Source organism: Chaetodon trifascialis, chromosome 9, assembly GCF_039877785.1.
Source record: "Chaetodon trifascialis isolate fChaTrf1 chromosome 9, fChaTrf1.hap1, whole genome shotgun sequence".
Classification (NCBI taxonomy): domain Eukaryota; kingdom Metazoa; phylum Chordata; class Actinopteri; order Chaetodontiformes; family Chaetodontidae; genus Chaetodon; species Chaetodon trifascialis.
This window is the reverse complement of record NC_092064.1, coordinates 16,577,694-16,593,195: the sequence shown is the minus strand read 5'-3', so window position 1 is coordinate 16,593,195 and position 15,502 is coordinate 16,577,694.

Genomic DNA, 15,502 nt, shown 5'->3' with positions numbered 1-15,502 from the left:
TGTAGCTGTCAGTGAATTGTAGTGGAACAGACGTATAAAGAAGCAGAAAATGGAAACTTTCACTTACTCTCCACCACTGGTATCAAAACATTCAAAGTCAGATTTGAGAATGTGAATGGGCAGATAGCCACAGTCATGATAGCACTTAATTAGCCAGACGGTCTCTGATAGCTTGTGGACAGCCATTTACTGCTAATGCCCGAGCTGACTATGCTGAACTGTTGTCACTAATAGCTTTTTGCCTTTCCCGTTGGCTGGGCAGTGTTCAAGAAACAAGAGACGTTAGGTCAAGCAAAAGCAAGTGGTTCAGCAAGGCGAAGCATACTCGAGTCTCTGGAGAGGAAAAGAAAGGCAAATGAGATTAGTGCACACAGGATGAAATAATCACAAACTCTTGGGCTTATTTGTGGAGATGGACGTGATGTCTTTCAGGGTCGTGAAGAGGTGAAGATTCAGAGCACTTATGAGAACAGTTGTTTCAAAGTCCTGAAAAGTACACCCTGCATATGTACAGTACCTATGTGTCAGGTTTTTGCAACAAATCCCATTTTCTGAATCTGAACATGTTTCCAAGTGGAGCGTTCCCCTGATGACACTGACCTGGGAACATCTGTGAGTGTGTCACCACTCACCACCACCTGCACGGCTGCGTCGAAAGCTTTCTCTCCAAAATCAGCTGCTTTGAGCATAATTTGCAACTGGAAAAGCACCGAAGATTTGCAAAGTGGATGCAGCAGTGTGGTCCAGGGGTTTAACTACTCCTGGAAGAACAGGGGGGCGGGGGTGATGTAAGCAGAACCAAATTTCCCTCAACATCCAGTCCAAGATGTTCTGCTTGAAGAGATTTCCAAAGATTGTTGGATCAGTCAAACATCAGTACCTTGAACATTGATTGTTTCGTGCAATTACAAACATGCTGACTGCAGGTGCAGTTAACATGTGAAAAAAGGGGAACGCACATTTCAATCTGATCTGTCCAAACATTGTTAGACCTCGGAAATAGTTTCATTGGTTAAATCCCACTGCCTCTCTGAATGCATCAAAGTGTGTAGAGTGAGCGGATTCACTCTGGCATGCAGCATCTGCTCTACAAAGATGTCTTGACGAAGCAAACTGAATCAGTTGCAAATGCCAAAGTTTGGGGAATTTGAAAAGAATTAATCAAAAATTAATCAGACACCAAAAAGCATGGGAATGAATTGGCTAAGATCTCTGACTGGCTCAGGATTTATACCCCTGCGACACTGAGGCAACATTGCATGAATAAAAAATATTTATTGCATCTTCTCGCGTTCTCTGCACTCACTTGCCTCAAGGAAGAACCTGGTGAAGGAAATGAAGCATGCCGACTGCACAGACCTGTAAGAGCGATACAAAGCGATAAACGTGCTTCTTTGAGACTCATTTTTATTATTTGCAATAGTGTTCGTAGGCCTCATCCAAATAAATCTTTTGGACCAGGACTCACGAGAGGCTTCTGCTGAAAGCCAGATGAGATGCTTTCAGCTCTCAGGATCTAAACAGCTTGTCTGGCCTCTTCAAGATGATCACACTGCATGAGGAAGTGGAAAACAGCATGAAACAAACAATCCGCAAGCAATCCACTACCAATATCACTGTAGGTGAAGAGCTGCTGTGGCAGGGAAAAACTCACAAGGCAGAGATTCAAGGCTGGCAGAACTAGATGCTTTGCACTCCAGCCCGTCTTCAAGCAGCACCCAGACAGCTTTCTGATCAAGCTTGAAAACTCATCAACTTGAACATGCAGATCTTGCCATATGAGCTCCGTCTTTTCCCACTTGGTCTCGCCCACTCATCTACAGACGTGTGTAATTTTAAATGAGATAATACCAAAATGTGACCCATGCTATCATAATAAGTAGATCATTTAATAAACAGGAAGGTGAGGTAAAGTTTGGGTGAAACAGTTTTCTATGTGTTGCTGTGAGGCACAAAGACATAAAAGATACTTAAAGATAAATTTACTTTATTAATTAACCCAGTAAGGAACATCTGGTGTCACAACAGCCTTAGTATGCATCCTGCTTAAGTGTGATTAAGCTAAGCTAAATGCCATCTTGAAATAGAACATCCACCCATTAGTCCTTTATGGTACAGTACCTACATACTCTGTGACATGAGCATAATAAGAGCATACGTTTTTAACCATCCCTTGATCAGTTAGAATTAATATGCAAATTTAAATGTCAAGGTTACATTTAATATGAAGATTGAAAGAGCACTGCAATCATCTTATTTTGCCAAGATTATCTGTCATGGTGGATTTAGAGCCTTATTCGTCGGTAAGCTGATGAGGAAAAACGAAAGGGAAACAGAATGAAGGTTAATTTTAACTCTAAAATGAATTCAGCCACAGGGACTTCAGTATTGCAATTGTCACAGTGGCAGGTAAATTCAAAATGATTGTGTTAATTTATTTACAGATGTGAGGTGCAGGAGGATGACTCCCTCTGTGATTTATTTCATTACTCACGTAAATTGTAGGTTTAACAGGAACATGAGGATGTCAGTGTTTTTGCGTACAGTTACAGATGAATTTAACACATTTTTTCAATTAGCTTTCACTGAGTTGAATTAAAGAGAACTGTAAGTGCCTTTTAACAAAGTGAAAGAGATTTAGCACCCTCTTTGCACCATGCTAACAACAGCATGGAAATGAAAAGAAGCGGTAATTCATCCGCCTTGCTGTGAGGAAGGTGAGCATGCTATGTTTGGATGCTATAGCACGTTAGCTGACAGCAGGAATCCCCAAATGTTCAATCTGGAAGTAACAACTGTTCAAGTCTTACAACAATTAAAGCATTCTGTCCATCATGTTCATATTCACATGGTGCCATGTGCAACTGATTTGACACATTGTAGCCTGCTATAGCACATCTCTCCCGTGTGTGTGTGTGAGTGTGTGCATCATGCACTTGTACATCATATCCTAAAGACCCAAATGATCTCCTTCCTCATGTCAGTCCATATGCACTAATTTGTTGGTGTGTCCATGTTTCTTTTCATGAACATGCACGTGTCTTCGTACATATGCACATTTTCACACGCATGCTTGTGCATGCATACGGTGTATGTGTGTGAATCCATGTGTAGTAACAGATGGTCAATTTAATAACCTTGATAGCATGGCTGCCTGTGGAGCTGGCATACCCAAGATGTGGGGAGTGACCTTGTTTTTATGACCATAGAGAGAGCAACCTGTTACAACTGGGAGTGTGTGTTGTGTGTGTGTTTGTGTGTGTGTGAGAGAGAGAGTGTGTATGTGTTTGTGTCGACTGAAGGGCGAAGTTGAATACCTTTCCTCACTTTTTTAAATCACACTTGGATACTTTTACAAAAGGTTAAAAAAGAAAGTAAACTGGGGGAATCGTAATTTAACAGTAATAATAATAATAATAATAATAATACATAAGTCAAATAGTGCATTTCTAGGACCCAATGTGCTTAACAACAAAGAAGGGGAAAAAAGAGCTGTACTTTGTGTTATCAACAGATACAATAGAAACAGTAGTGGGAGGAGGCTAAATTAGCTTGAAACAATGGTGAACATAATTTAAAAGCTAATTAGAACATTTGCTTAGCTTTGGAAAGGTGCTAATTCACTTTCTAGCTGAGAGTTAAGAAGATTGATACTGCTCTCATACAGTATCTGTCCATTTAGGCTTCAGTCAGCAGCCGATTAGCTTAGCTTTGCATTAAGAGTGGAAAAAGGGGGGAAACTAGCTAGGTAGCCAATCTAGCTCTATCCGACAGTAACAAAATCAACCGACCAGTGCCTCTAGCTCACAAACTGACATGTTGTATCTTGTTTGCCTAAAAAACAAAGTGTAAAAATGATGTTCCTCACTCCCCAAAGTTTCTGTGTATTAAACGAACACAGTATAGCACGTTTTTTGGTGAGCTGTAGACGCGCTCATAGGTGGATTTCAGATGGAGCCAGCCGGATGGAGCTGTTTCCCCATTTCCAGTATACGCTTAAAGCCGAACATCTCCTGCCGTGGCCGCAAATTTACTGCAGATACAAGAGTGGTATCAGTCTATCTAACTCTTGGCAAGAAACCAAGCAAGTGTATTTTAAAAAATTGTATTACACAATCGCATGCAAAACAGCTGTTCTGTACTTGTCTTGTTGTGTCGTTAAAATATTACCTAACAAAACTGTTAAACTGGGAGGGACATTAAAATGAAAAAATAAACTGAATCTGTGCACCCACACAAAGCCTTCAGTAACACTGCATTAAAATTTACATGAGGGACATTAAAGACAAGGTAGTGAACAAATTGTGCAGGGATCTAAATGACCACCTGGGAGGATATGTCATCCAGAGTTTGCTGTTTTAACAGCAAGAGAGCGCCTCTCCACAACCAGGTGTGACATTCAGCTGAGGGAGGATGGAATCTATTTCCTGCAACAAAGAATGGTGCAAAATGAGACAGAGCCCCAGAATTAAAGTAAAAAAGATGAATCATAAGCACATATCGCATTCAGGTTAGCTAAGAATCCGCCGTCTTCTAGCGCGAGAAAACAATTTCTGTTTCATTAAAACAAATCCTTCCAGGATTTTCCTTCTCTCCAATCTCGCTCCTCCATCTGTCTATTTATTTGCAAATTTACATTTTTCCCTATTTTTTGTTCCATTTCCACTCTTTTTGTCCGTCCTAATTGCCTTTTTCTCTGTTTCATATGACTGAGCTGAGAAGTGCTACGACAAAAACAAGAGAATTACCGTGTGTAGGAGTGTTCGCGTGTATGCATGCGTGTGTGGGTGCAAATGACCGTGACGGGGTGTGTGTATGATCGAGCTGCATGCTTGCGTGTTCCCAGGAGTATGTGTGCATGAGAGTGTCTGTGAGTGTACCTTTTATGCCAGGTTATGTTGGACTAATCAGAGCACGGAAGACCCTGCAGTGGCAATAATAGCTGCATAACACAGGAAGTTTGAGGACAGTAATGACTCTTTCATCTCCATCTCTCTTGATTTTAATGTCTGTCAGAGAAATCGACGGGGCAATTACACGCATGATTCTGTCGCTGTCTTTCATCCTCCCTGGGTGTTTCTTTCCATTCTTTTTTTGTTATGTTACAACTCTTTTTCCTCCACGCCTCTCTCTGGGTATTTTTGAGTGAGAGTGAGGCTTTGTGCCGATGTTCTTTCATGCATCGAGGCGGAGAACTTGAAAAACAGGGAGATGATGTGGATGAGAGGAGAGCACGAGACGGTGAATCACATGTGGAGGAAGATAGGCCAGAAAAGGAGGAAACGAGAAAGAAACTGAAGGGGGACCTGGAAAGTAAACAGGAAAGATGCAGACTATAATGCAAATAATGCAGACTTTTCATGAAAAGTTAAAAATTCCCTACTTTACATCTAATTTCTAGCTCGTGTCTGTTGTCATTGGTGCTCAGAGCTCCATCTTCTCCTTATTCAACCTACTCCACATATCCATTGTGCATGCGGTGATCAGAGAGAGGATTCCAGATTAAGTCCTTGGGTTTCTTGCTTTAAGAGGCAGCAAGCATCAGCTGGACTGTTCACTCGAAAGAAAAATACCTAGGCTTTTTCTTTATGCTTCTAGAGTCCTAAAGGAGCCACTTTAAAGTCCAATATATTGCTCCCTCATGGCCATGTATTTATACAGCCCATACCAATACTGTAAGCTTTGTTTGAAACACTAAGGATGATAGAGAGCCGTGCTTCTCTTCTCTTCTTCTCTCCTCTTCCTGGGCATAATCAGCACCTGTTAAGACTGTGATTACCCCTAAATATTGATGAGTACATTTCAGCAGTGTAATTAGTTCACTGGACTCATTCATTTTCGTTGCCAGATAAATGTGCCCTCGAGCTGTTGCATCGACACACAGGCACACGAGCACACATACAGACACACACTTCATCAAACCGGATTTCTGGGATCTTGAAGAAAATCCACTTCTGGAATTAAGCGCAAATGAACTGAATGGGAGTTCAGGCAATTTGAAACATTGGACTGGAACTGTGCCGTGTGCTGTATCTCATCCTGGTCAATCCACCCCTGCTTACCCATACCATAATCGAACTCCACTGTATTCTGCTGCTTTACTCTGTCAAAACGTACATTTCTGAAAGACAGAAGCCCTAATATGGGGCGACAGACTGTATATGACTGACTGAATTTATCCTATCTGCATATAACAAGCACCTGATTTACACAACTCATCGCATAATATGATCCTGTCTTCCAATATTAGCTTGCAATATTAATTAGATATCTACAGCCTTATGCCCTGACACGTTTTAAGAGGTAAAACTTCTAGCCAATTGATTTGCTGGCTGAAACGATAACAGCTGGTGTCAATTCTAATCATCTGTAACTCATCAACACCTGTGATGTGCCAGCTTACATAATTAAACTTTGGCTATTGAACTAGTTATTATGCGGTTAATGTGCAATAAGATCAGATATCAGAGAGACTGCTGAGTCCTGCATCAGGTCTGGTACCTGTAGTTACCTGATTGGTAATAAATATATGAATTATTGACGGGTATGGGTAGATACATTCAGGCTGCAGGTGAAATAAACAAGAGAAAGGAAAACAAAAACAATGTTCAGTGTATTTTTCCCCATCTTTTCTAGGGTAATATGTGCAATCCTACCAACCAGTGTTGCTACTTAAGTGAAACGGCCAGTTGCTATACTCACTGTTTAATCTTTTCATTATGAGCAGCTCATCAATAAATTCAGTAGGAAAGCAGAGAAGTGCTTTATTCTGTGGCGTGTTGAAAGATATAAATAATCAGCGTTGGAACCCAATGAGGTGCTAGCTGTGTATAGATTACACACCATGTGTCTGCAAAATTACATACTGCAATTGCAACCAACATACATGCTGCTTCATGAGGAGCGCAGATTTTATGGACTAAAAGAAAAGGAATTTACACATTCTGCAAACTGCTCTCAGCTCGGTGCAAGAAGGTGTACAATATATTTTTCTGCTTGATGAAGGAAATAGTGGTGAGCGTTTCCTTTCTTGACATCTTCTGAGTTTATTTATTAGATGAAAAAAATTAAGAGAGCTTGTGAATCATAGCAAACTTGCCGCTTGCATCCATCTTCTTCACATATTGTTCATAATGTAAGCTTGTTTTTTTTTAAATAAAAGCACATCTTACACTTTGCATCTTAACATTTTGTTTTTCAGTTCAGAGAGATCTGAGTGTTTTCATTTTGTTTCTTATTTTTTTTTTAGCTAACATTAGATAGCAACAGTAGACATGTGACAGAGATTGGGAACATTAAGCAACAAAGGCCCATGGCCAGTTGCGTTTCCCATTAATTTTCCACTTACTCTGCTCTACATTGTGTTTAATATCAATGAACATGCTAATTCTTGCTATTATGCTGCAGTCTGCAAGCCATTTTAATCCCCATGACTATCTTTATGATTGTGGAGCCTAACTTTGATAAACACTGCCCTGCGGTACAGTTCTGTGATGCTGCTGTGTGAACGTCAGTTCCTCTTGACCCACCTGTGGATCCTAACGTATACTCAGCAATATTTCATAATCAACAATTTTCCCTCTGTTGAACCTGTTTTCCTTTTATCAACTCTGACTTTGTCTCTGTTGCACAAAGTAAAAATACCTTCAAAATAATGCAAAGCAAACAAAGAAAGGCACTATTGTTTTGTTGTGTAGTGCCCTGTGTTGTTGCATCTTTTGAGGGCATGTATTTTCTGCTAGTTGGTGTTAATCTCGCCTTCATAAAATGTGTTAATGCCCAGTGTTAATCAGGGCTTCTGCTGAATGTGTCTGTGTGAACAACAGGCTGCTAAATGTCAACTGTTACCGGATAATCTGCTGCCTGGAACCCCGTGATAATGATATATGGAGTATGTGTTTCTGTGTGGGTGCTCCTGCTACGGCGCATGCGTGTGTGTGATTGTGAGTGTGCATGTGGTGATTAAGACAGGCTATTTCTATTTTTCCTGGCTCTCTGAATGATTTCCTTTTCAGTGTAAACCCTTTATTCTGCCACTTTTATTAAATCAGAGGGAGACAGAGAGAAATTGCGACAGAGGAAGAAAGAGAGGGTGAAAGGAAGGATATCAAGCCAAGACAGACTGAAAAACAGATACATAAAGACAGAGAGGGAGAGTTTTAGAAGGGTGCATAATCCCTGTACTGTTTGTTGTGGTTTCTGTCTGCAGGGTGGTAGAATCTCAATAAAAAAGCCTGGCCTGGGCTCAGATATCCCAACTCGCACAGCAGTCTTTACCATACAGTAAGTGCTTCATTCATTGTTCCTTCAACCTGGGAACCAAGAAAATGCATCAAATGAGAAGCCACGACACAAAATGATTAAACAGTGAACAACTGGATAACCGTAACAATTGCCTGTATCAAGACTCCTGGTATCTCATGCAACAGTATGCATCCCGTAGAGATACTTAATGTAGATACAAGCCAACATGCATACTAATAATCAGCGTGTCTCATTAAGTCAGGTTATCAGACCTCGGTTAATTGAGTCATTCTGCTAGATAATAAGGTCATCTTAATTTCCTTTTCCTCCTGCCTTCATTTTAACCTCCTGTTGATCTTTTTTCCTCCTGCTGTTGAACCCAACTTCCCTCCTTCCTTCAATCCTTCTCCTCTACTCCTCTTTCTTCAAATCTCATCACTTTTCTCTTTTCCTACTCAACCCTTGTCAGTGTATGATTGCCTGAAGTTAGGCGGAGTCAGGCGCTACCAAAATGGTGACAGCTGGAGCATCTGTCACTGAACTTCAGGGTGGCACTTCAGAAACCTATGGGTGATATCATGGAGACTACATCCATGTTTTACACAGTCTACGGTCAATACACAACAGCGGTTTCACGTAGTGCGATAATATATGCCACGTGAAGCACATCTGGGTTACCTTTTAGCTTCATGGGCACGTCCCTGCATGAGCACCATCTGTGTTATTCTTGTGTCCACCTGATTAATCACTAGGTGATATTATTTATGGAGAACCACAGAGGGATACCTCCCCAAGGACTGCAGAGAGTAAATCAAGTTCAAGGTAATTTTATTCATCTATTAAAAAGAAAAATAATGCTGTCATCCAACATATCATCCAAAATGTAGTATAACTGTGAAGGGGGAAAAAACAACGCTGTTCTAGAGTACACTGAATAAACAGGATAATTGTTTCACTAACACACTAACATCTGCTGGTTATGCTTGTCTTCAACAAGAGCCAAATGTTTTATCCCTTTTCTATGGCAGGAACCCCAGAACTACCTTAAATGCGTTTGATTGGAAGAACCAGGATTTACATTTAGCACCTTTCCAATGGCCCAGAGCAACGGGTTCTCAACATTAAACAACTAATTACATTGTTTGTCATTACCCTTGAGAAGGACACGTAGAAGCTTTATCTGATCGGACGCCCACATCTGCAGGACGACAACGTTTGTCGGTGCCTTCCAAAAAGGGACTTTAATCATAGCGACAACAAGTGAGGGAATTATTGTGGTCATGCAACAACAATGACCGTTGGTTTGAAACAGGAAACAGACAGTGATAGAGTCAAGAAATTTGTAACTCGTGACTTCACCTCACTTCCCCCTTTGCTCCTGTCAGAAATACTACAGCCGCTTGATGGCTTTGTCACTTGAATGTCGACAGATGTCTTTTCAGGGCTCTTGCTGAAATGACCGATGCTGTCATTCTTCTTGGGAGGACAGTCTCCCCAGAACTATCAGTGCTGAATTTGCTGCACTGAGTGTTGGCAATTTGTCAAAGTCAAGCCTCAAGTAAACACTTTTAGTTCCCGATGTAGAAACAGAGTTTAGTTCCTGGGGTTCTCTTGTTCCTGGAGACAGACAAACATTTACTCTGTTTATTATGCCGACTTATCGAGGACAGGATGACCACGCATTAAGCTCCTACCTGATATCAGTGTGGTTACTCTTGATGCTTGCCACCTCATGTTCTGCCTACAGTCCATGTAAAAGGGTTTCCTGCCCTTGAAACATGCAGCACACAGACACAACAAAATGAAGTGCAGCCACTGGAAAACTGCTTTTCTATATGCAGAGTAACCAATGAGTAAATTGTGAACAGCTGTGCAGGCAGATGGCAGATCACAAGAACGGGGACTCAACAGAGGCAGGGACTTGCTATGGGCATCCAGTGGCCAGGTATGGCACGACTGGTGAAATCTTTAGGTGCCACAACATTGTTATGCCACATTTCCACTAGTGTGGCTCGACTCGACTCGACTCGACTCGACTCGACTCGACTCGACTCGACTCGACTCTACTCTACCCGGTTGTTTTGTGTTTCCATTAGGGATAGTACCTGGTACCCGATACTATTTTTAGTACCTGCTCTGGCGTGGTTCCAAGCGAGTAGAAGCGATACTATATGTGTGACGTCAACAGCCTGTCGGCCACTGATTGGCCGGAGAGTGTCGTCACTGGTCTGCGACATCCAACACTGGAAAAACAATCCCGCCCCCTCCATTGTAACGCCGGGCAACAACAACCGCTGACTTTATTCTTTATTCTCACTCGGGGGAAGTGGCTGCTTGTAAAATATCACCGTAATCCGTCGACGAGGTCCAGACTTTTCCAGACCACAAACCGAGCAGAATATACAACATCACCTAAATGTCCTCCATTGTTTGTCGGCTCTGGTTGCGTTGTGTACAAATTGACGTCATGGCAGTTTCGCGCAGCCGTGGTATGACGACCCCGCCTACATTGAGGAGGTACTATGAAGTACTCAATTGTAATGGAAACTCAACCAAACCAAGTAGAGTAGAGTAGAACCAAGTCGAGTAGAGCTGGAACTGTGTAATGGAAATGCGCCATTAGACTCCATAGGTGTACCTTTCCCAACCCAAAGACCTTTTGCTTTTTGACTTTTGAGAAGTCAATGTCCCCACAGTAGTTTAAATAACAGGTGTAGTTATTAGAAATAATGACAGACTACTATCAAGCTTTGACTTTCTAGTATATGATTTTCACATATTCCACTGAAACACAAAGCTTCACATTCACAAATTCCAGGTGTCACCATATCTAAAAAAATCGCCTTTTTTCTTGCGTTCAACAAATCAATCGGCTGGTGGATGTTGAACTTTAAAAGTCATTGTTGGACCTGTCATTCTGTCTTTCAGGCCGAGTGCTGCACAACCCACCTCATCCCACATCACCACGGCGATAAGGTCTTAAAATTATGCCGTGAGAGTCACCTGTGAAGGAGGAGTTTCAGAACTGTCTGGCACCTCTTCAAGCACCACCAGTGTCGTGAGTCTGGGCATGATTTCTAGTAAGATGTTTCAATAGAGTTTAATCACCATCATTAATTCACACTAAATATTGTCAGTCTGAAATTAATCTCTCTTTTTCAAATCGAAGATGCAGGATTATGAAGTAAGCCTATTCAAGTGGTGCTAATTGTACTTTCTCTTAAAAACTCTTGAAACTTGACAGAATATTAACAAATTACTCACAGCTGTGTTTAACAATGCCACATGATGACCGCTGCTGTTCCCACCACTTTCTTCCCACAACAGATATCATTTGATAAAAAAGGAAAATAGACCTGCTGGAAATGCCTTATTTTATGATACGACATGAAAGCTGCTGGGGAGGCAGTGCGCAAAAGGTTCATACCAACTATGCACTTATTACCAAATCTGAATACAAACGTATTGTAAAGATTTTAGAAAGCAATCTGGACAATCTGCTTAATTTCAGAAGTCCATCATCCCCCAGCTGGCACAGTCTGATGTTACACATTCAGATGAGCTCAGCAATAAAATGTTATGATCTCAGTGCAGAAAGAAAGAGGGCAGTGTTCTTATAGGCTGTATGGGACTGATGTTCACTTTGAACAACAACATTCTTCATCTGGTCCATGAAGATGGCACACAAAAAGACTAATGTTGGCACTTTTTTGACCCAGGCTGTGAATGTGTGTATGTATGTATGTGTTTGCAATGCTAGACTCATACACTCATATTTCCTGTGCCGAGAAAGTGGTTCTCTGGCGCTTTGTGGGCCAGAGATACACCAAGTGATTTCAGTAAATGCAGTATTTTAACCCCCCCCCCCCCCCCCCACACACACACACACAGATCTGGAAGTACACGCAAGTGCATTCATATATTTGTTCTGTACCAAAGATTGCTTTAATTCAGCATACAGAGCTGTTATTGACAAGTTCCCTGGTGTGGTTTAGCCTCCAGCTCACCAGATAAAACACGTCGCCCTTCCCTCCCCTGCTCTGTCCTCTCCTGTTCTGTCCTCTCCTGCTCTGTCCTCCCCTGTTCTGTCCTCTCCTGCTCTGTCTTCCCCTGTTCTGTCCTCCCCTGCTCTGTCCTCTCCTGCTCTGTCCTCTCCTGCTCTGTCCTCCCCTGTTCTGTCCTCTCCTGCTCTGTCCTCCCCTGCTCTGTCCTCTCCTGCTCTGTCCTCCCCTGCTCTGTCCTCTCCTGCTCTGTCCTCCCCTGCTCTGTCCTCCCCTGTTCTGTCCTCTCCTGCTCTGTCCTCCCCTGCTCTGTCATCTCCTGCTCTGTCCTCTCCTGCTCTGTCCTCCCCTGCTCTGTCCTCTCCTGTTCTGTCCTCCCCTGCTCTGTCCTCTCCTGCTCTGTCCTCTCCTGCTCTCGCCTCTCCTGTTCTGTCCTCTCCTGCTCTGTCCTCCCCTGCTCTCTCCTCTCCTGTTCTGTCCTCTCCTGTTCTGTCCTCTCCTGCTCTGTCCTCTCCTGCTCTCGCCTCTCCTGTTCTGTCCTCTCCTGCTCTGTCCTCCCCTGCTCTCTCCTCTCCTGTTCTGTCCTCTCCTGCTCTGTCCTCTCCTGTGCTGTCCTCTCCTGCTCTGTCCTCTCCTGTGCTGTCCTCTCCTGTGCTGTCCTCTCCTGCTCTGTCCTCCCCTGCTCTGTCCTCCCCTGCTCTGTCCTCTCCTGCTCTGGTCCTTAGCCTCTGTCTCTTCTGCTCTCCCGTGCTTTGGTTATGATCGCTCTGGTTTTGATCTTTTCCATTTGGTTCAACTTCGTCTTCTTGTGTTTCTCTTGGTGTCTTTTCTTATTTTGCTGTGGCGTTGCTCTGCTCTGATTCTTCTGGTTGTTTTGCTTCAACATCACAAATGACTGATTTTGGATAATAACATTGCACAGAGTTACTTTTTGAATTATTTAAAACTACCAGTGGAAGAATGTTAAAAAGATGCACGCCTCAAGATCCCTTGCTTCATCCCATTAATGACTGTTGTTTATGTTCAGCTTTATTTAACATGCTGAATGAACTGCTTTTTCAGTGTTTCCTGCTTTGTTTCCACTCTCTGTTTACATCAGATTGAGATCTTTTGTGTTCTTACCTAAGATATTATGTCATACATGTTCTATTTATTACTCCTATTTTTGCACAGTGACTATGAAACAAATCCATTTTGCACCTTTTGAGTCTTCTTGGACAAAAAACCCCCCCAAAGATCTATACATATATTCAGCAACACTGTTTCTGTTACAGACAGGGAGCAGACCTGACGATATCTGTAGTGATGATAGTCTTGAAGGGAGTCATTTTGATAAAATTGTCAATACGTAATTACACCTATTGACCAGTGCTTTTTTTTCTCTACAGAATCCTTCATAAGAAAAGTGTTTGTTTTGTCAAGCGAATGTAAGAATGAGTAACACAGGTTTATGAAAAGTGTCCCTTTCCTTCCTCTGTTCAGGTCTGCATTTGATACTGCTGCCAGTGAGTCTTCAAACAGAGCTTGAGACGTGCAGCTGTGCCTTCAGTAGATACAGTGAAGGAGACCCTTTAAATAGACCATTGAGGTCTATACTGGAAGATTTCAGTCAAGACACCAAAATTTCTCTTTCAACAAAGCCAGAAGACAACCTTGAAAAACTCGTTGGAGGCTCGTTGATATTTAGATGGGCAGTGTTTCCACACAGGCCAGGTAGGTAAGCTTAGGCTGCCCGAAGGCTGGCTGTAGACTAGAAAATTTTAAGTTTAATTTAATAGAATTGATAGACAATACACTAAGTTCAGTTTTCTTGTCACAAGGAGATATAAATCAATTTGTACTGACAGTTGTAGAAGCTCTCTTGGGTGTGACATTTTAAAATGTAAAACTTAAAAAGCAGAAAGCTGCATTACAAAATGGAGCTTTGCAGTTTGACAGAGGAGGGAATTTCAAGGGTAGGGTGGTCTAATGAGAGACACGCCTCAGTTGCATTATGGGAAATAGAGGATCCAGTGCTTTTTGGAGCTTGACTTTAGTGGAGATTAACAGTCTGGATAACTGTGCCTCTGCTGCTTCAATTTGAACACTTCTTTCTTTTAGCTGTCTCTTGTCAGTCTTTCAGTTTCATGGAGGTGCAGGACTAAATTCCTGGAGCGCCCCTTCAACACAAAATATGTTCATAAAATAATGTCACTTTTGAATATTGGCATGCATACTTTGTTGGTTGTCAAAACAGATGCACACTCACAGGGAACAGTATGGCGCGTATCGTGCATACAGGGCTCTCTATACATGTATGTATATATTCATTTAGGTTTACACTGATAATGTTCTGCTGGCTGCAGCTGCTAATCAGAGAATCAATTATCAATTATTGAAATGCATTATTCAAACGTTCCATACATTTAATCTCCTGTGCATGTCAGTGCAAGTGGACTTAAAGTGTAGTAAAGTGTGTTTTGAGTGTTGTCTCAATTAATAGGATTGATGGAACAAACAGATACTGTGACTCATGTCGAAAAAAGTTAACACGCAAATCTCTCACCTCTCCCCTTCCCATCTGTCTGTCTCCCCGTTCCCTTTCTCCCTCTCTCTCTGTCACTACATTTTACCATTTTTCCTCCTCACCTTCTGTCCGTGGTGATTTCTCCATCTTCTTCTCTGGTTTTTCGTCCCCTCCACCTCTCCCTGTCTTCCTCCCTGGCTGTCAGTTGGTCTTTTCCCTGGAGGCAGAGTTGCTTCGACAGAAACAATGTCAGACAGCAGACAGAGAGGACAGCCGAGGCAGAGAGAGAGAGAGAGAGAGAGAGAGAGAGAGAGAGAGAGAGAGAGAGAGAGAGAGAGAGAGAGAGAGAGAGAGAGAGAGAGATTAACACAGTGTTTATTCTGTATGTGAGGAAGGAAGGAAAGAAGGAAGGAAGCAAGGATGAAAGATCAGGAGACAGAACACAGACAGAAGCTGACAGAACGATAAGAAGGTGGAGGGAAGAGGACATAAAGTGGTGACTGAGGTAGAGAACCCTTGAAACCTGCACCTACATCTACCTAAACCCTGGATCTGATCCTTGTTTCCACTGCAGACACTTCTATTAAATGTAGGCAGAGTTGTTTCCAGGGCTTCAGGGCAAACCTCCTTCACTTTTCTAGCAAACAACAGACAAGACTTTTCTTGGTGTTGAGAAGCTGCAGCATTCATCATCTGACACACTGTAAGCTTTACTGCACCTTCACTGCCAGACTGACAACTTACTGCTAAC